Here is a 5107-nt window from a genome sequence, read left to right as displayed (position 1 = left end):
AAATAAGTGCCTCTTCATCATTGAGGGTAACTAGGATCATGCAAATCAAGCATCATGCTTCAAAGATAATGGTATAGTATTTAGTTAGGTTCTTATAGTTTTAATACTTTTAAATTAAATAATTAAAATGACTATCAAGTTTCTAGGAATCCCTTCATGAAAAGTTAGATTAATGTGAATGATATGCAAATGAATGCCCATGCTTCCATTTTTTCTCTATGTACTTAGGTTTTAATTTTCGCAGTTTGTTAACTCCATGTTTAATATCCTCATTAGACAAAACCCAAATATATTTAGTGATTTACGTGCATTACAAGAATTTGGTAGCTATATAGTCTTATTAACTAAAGAGTAGATTTCATGTAAAAATATTGAAACCTAAGCCCTAACTAGACAAACTATTTCCTACAAGAATTGGAATCCAAAACTTACAAAGTATTGGGATGTGAAGACAGAAGATGGTTAGATAAAACTAAAAAGTTCAAAGATTGATCTATTGAGATACCAATTTTTATGCAAGGACATATTTAGTCTATAGGCCTTTATCTATTAGTTATATGTTGAATTTTTCTATTTCTTCTATTATAAAATTTAAGGCATATTGCAATATGTTGTAATTTATGAGTTTTATAAACTTGTGGATATTCTAAATATAAAAAATTGGATGGATTTTTATTTCTAACCTTGATGCCATACGAATTTTTAGAATTTTTAGTTTAATTCCCTATACCCCATTATATATTACTTTACCAAGAGGGCCTCTTATTTCTATAAAAAGCAATAACATAAATCTTTGAGTAAGAACTCAAAATCTCTTAGAAATTTATGTTTTTCATTGTTACAAAACCTATATGATTTAGTTGGGATAAAAATGAATATGCACAATTACTAATTTATACCAATAATTATCAAATTGAAGATTTAGAATTGTATACGACATGCCTTGGAAGGTTGACACTTTGTTGTAAAGTGGATTTTTTGAACTTGATGTATGACATGATTCTTTTTTTTATGTTAAGGTGATAATAGTCTAACAATTCCATGGATTTTCTACAAATTATTAATAAATGTCTAGGTTCTTCCTATATTCTTTTAAAATTGTCCACTATTTACTATTCAGTATCATTGGATGATACTATTCTATTAATTTAGATTTGCAAGTCCAAAACTTTCATGGGCATTTGGAGACACATAGTGAACTAATATTAAAACTTTGATAAATATAGTAGGATGATAAATATTATTGCTTAACACAAATAGATTGATATAAGTGAGATATTAGTTATATCCTGCAGCTAGAAACTACATACCAAATGTAGAGCAATAAGAAATAGGGTAAATCAGAGATCACCTAGCATGATGCTACTAGTGACCAACATCTTGATGCTTATTTTATAAAGCAGGTTCAATTTAAAGGCTTTCATTTAAAAAAATTATCTAACAAATTTGGCTTCGACGTTTGTACAAAATTTGAATTGAAACGGTGAAAATAGTTATTAATGATATATAACTACACAGTCAAATTTAGATCAAGTTCAAATAATCTAGAAATATGGCTTTCATTAACATGAAAGTGAAAATATTAAGACAATATCACATAAGAAAACTTGTGGATTCTAGAGTTCATTGAATTCATGAATCTTTATTAATTTTAGAACTGGAAAACTTGATTTATTCTTATTACAAGTGCAACTTGTGCTTTGGACATCATGTCAAATGTTAACTTATAATATATAGATTCATAAAATAATTTAAAAAGTTGTTCATGTGGTGAGATAATAACTTTCTTCACATGGTGAGATATTGGTTGTCTCTCCTAGTAGCATTCATCAATTAATTTTGAATCATACACTTACCTAGAGGGCTTCTTACAAACATAAAATGACCTTTAGTAGTTGTAGCAACTTTTTGAATTTTCGATGCTCTGTGTTGTTTCGTAACTAAAATATTTATGCTATAGTATGCTGATTAGCTTTTATAATATAATATACAACAAAAGTTGTTGAGTTGATTCTATCAAAGTCTAAAATCATTTAGATAATTCTTGAAGGGCTATATTTGAGTTATCGATGTACTTATCTATTTCAAGTCATAGAAAATTTGTACTGTTATTTTTTTGCTTTATGTATGGCATGTATCTGCAAAACAACTCTTGTTCAAATTCTTTGTTTGGGTGCATCAAATTGGAATTGTGAATAGGAATATTTATTGGACTATTTTGACCCAAAAATGAACATTTCTGATTCCACCTAAATAGGTGGAATTGGAATATGTATTCTTATTCCAGTTTTATTTATTTTAGAAAACATAAATTTTTGTAACAGTGAATTCCCCATCAAATTCCAAAAGCAAATAAGAATAGGAATACATATTCTTATTTTCTATTGTAGAATAACAATTCGAAAATAAATATTCCTATTCCCATATTCTTGTTCCACAGCCAAATGGAACCTCATTAGCGCATTAAGTAGATCCTTAATGGCTCTTCTGAAAAGCGCCTTAATAAACTCAAAATTATTGAATAGCATTTCAAATGAATTGGAAATAACATCGCCGACCACTGCGGGAGATCCAGAGAACGAGTTTGCATCTTATTCTAGCATTTAACTAAAAAGAAATAAAACAGAATAGCTAGGGGCCTGAAGAATGTCCAGGCTAATTGTGGGACTCGCTAAGTAATTACCAAGGCCTTAAGTGAAAGGCGGAGGAAGCAGAAGTAGGCCAATTTTCTTCTGGAGCAGCCGCAGGCGCTGGTAAAGGTGAGAATTCAATGTCGGTGACTGTTATCTTCAACTTCATACCGGTTTCGCAGTGCTGACCAAATCCACAGATGAACCAGAAATTCCCAGTCCCAATGAATTCCACCACCTCATGTCCGCTGTCCAACACAGGGAAGATCGGATCATTCAAGCAGTTTGCGAATGACGACCCATTCACAACCAGTACGTTGTGAACACCCTTCGCATAGTTGAACTCTGTAACACACGATGACATTTCCACAATCATTAGATCTAATATTAGTTTTCACGAAAGGATCAATGCGGAAATACAAGAATGATTAAATTGGAGGAAGGAGTAGGTGATATCAAATTACCAATGCTGTCCCCAACGTGGAATTGTTTGCCTTGTGCCCACGCCTGGTAGTCCACGCCAAGTGTAAAGTTTGCCAGCATAACAGATCATCACTATTGATGATAGGGAGACCAACGCTCCTATGAGCGAAACTAGCATTTTATTTGCCATTCACCTCTTTCTTACTAAAAACTACTTCTTCAAATATGATCAAACTGTTTTTTCATAGGGTGTCCATCATGTTTATTTATAACCGCTCTCTCTCTCTCTGTGAATGATGACAATAAAACTGGCGCCAGGCAGAGAGGCGAACCGAAGATACAATGAAGAATGTAGGCTTGAGCGGAGGGTCAAAATGAATGATCAATGAAGGAAACTCCAAAAGGTTCAACGCGTTCCATAGGTCCTGTCGACAGAGGAAGCCGAACGACGGATTTAATAGAACAACCGAAAATATTCCATGGGCCCTGCCGACTAGACAACTGCATTAGCAATTTATATGACTTGTATTGTTTTTATTTTTCCTAACAAACTTGGTTTCCATTTGTTGAATAAGAATTAAGGCACGCGTCTACAGTAAAACATTAATGGAAAGTGACCCCATTTCACAGGGAAATCTACGGATACGAAAAGATTTAAAAAATGTTTTATCGTGTTCTTATAGAAAGACAAAGATCTGAGAGATCATGATGGAGCATAGGTGCGAATAATAGGTAAATTTTCAAAAAGGCTTTGCTGAATCATTAATGGATCAATGCCCGAACCCTAGGCGGCTAAAGATATGCTACGATAAATTCATAGCTATATTGAAGTCTTTTACATCAACAGAAAAACGCGACTATGCTAAATAAAATATTGAGCAAATCACTCACACTTGTTATTTCATAGTAAATATGGCATATACTCAACCGTCTGTGCTCACTTACTATACTCCACTACTAAAACGAAGACATTAGTTTTTGAACACTCACAAAACAATTTCCATTATAAATCTACACTAATACTCACCTTACGAATTTGGACAAAGAGAATGAATCTCTTCTAAGTCTTTTATAGAGCAACTAATTATTTGAGGACACAAAAAGATTAGTTTGTGGAAGACATAGTTTGTTATATTTATTAAAAACAAAATGATTTTATTCATATCATGCTGTAATCAATTCATAGCTGGATTGAAGAATAAATAAACGTGATTAGGCTTAATGAATTATCCACACTTGTTATTTCATAGTAGATTGTTTAACATGAAATAAAAAAATTTTATTCACAGTTAGCACCATTTCTAGTTATTTATGTTATAACAAGTCATGGACAACATAAAAACTGAAGTACAAGTTATCATCAAGATTCTCAACTCAATATTAGTATTTATAAGAAAATAGTGAGCAGAGCATACAACATCAATGCAAAAATTGTGAAGCATCTAATAGAAGACAAATGATCACATGATCAGGGCTAGAAAGCTAGGAAGATGGGGTTTTTTGAGAAAAAATCAAAACCTAAGGATCATTCAGTGCTGCATCCATTGCAAAAATTTTGAAACCCTAGCAAGGAGAGGAAAAAGTTGTGGAGAATCTGTTCTGATGTAATCCCCCTTCAATAACGATCTCTCCACAAAGATCAATTACATTGTGTAGACAACAAACCCCTTTTCAGTCCTAAGTGAGAAAAGGGAATTGGAACATCTAGATGTGAAGTGGATAAACATCAAATATTCTAGGGCCGCTTCAGCAGAAATCTTGGCAAATGATCTAGAGAGGAAAGGAGTTGAGTCATTAACAAATGTAGTTGGGAATGTCTGGAACAGAGCCTGTTTGGTCTTGAATCAAGTATCTTCAATCCATTCCTACCTGGATAAAATTAGCAAACCTCTTGCTAAACACCAAACTCTTAATTATGATTCATCCAAACTTTTCAACTCCCTAGGCTTGCATAGTATTCGCCCTATCATTTGCTCTACAAAAAGCCTTGATAAGAAAATTTGATTATTTTAATCTTACTAAATATGCAAAACAAAATTTAAAAATAGTGGTTT

The 5107-nt window shown here is 32.4% G+C and overlaps 1 pseudogene; it reads right to left on the bottom strand.

Annotated features, from left to right (window-relative positions):
• Positions 1–2679: 2679 nt before the first annotated feature.
• Positions 2680–3173, bottom strand: LOC149544531 (blue copper protein pseudogene; annotated as a pseudogene).
• Positions 3174–5107: the final 1934 nt, after the last annotated feature.

The sequence above is a fragment of the Cupressus sempervirens genome, chromosome 8 (assembly GCF_028749045.1).
Source record: "Cupressus sempervirens isolate cs-2001-9-10 chromosome 8, ASM2874904v1, whole genome shotgun sequence".
Taxonomy (NCBI): domain Eukaryota; kingdom Viridiplantae; phylum Streptophyta; class Pinopsida; order Cupressales; family Cupressaceae; genus Cupressus; species Cupressus sempervirens.
The sequence above is the reverse complement of the archived record's forward strand: the minus strand, read 5'-3'. Positions and strand labels throughout refer to the sequence as shown.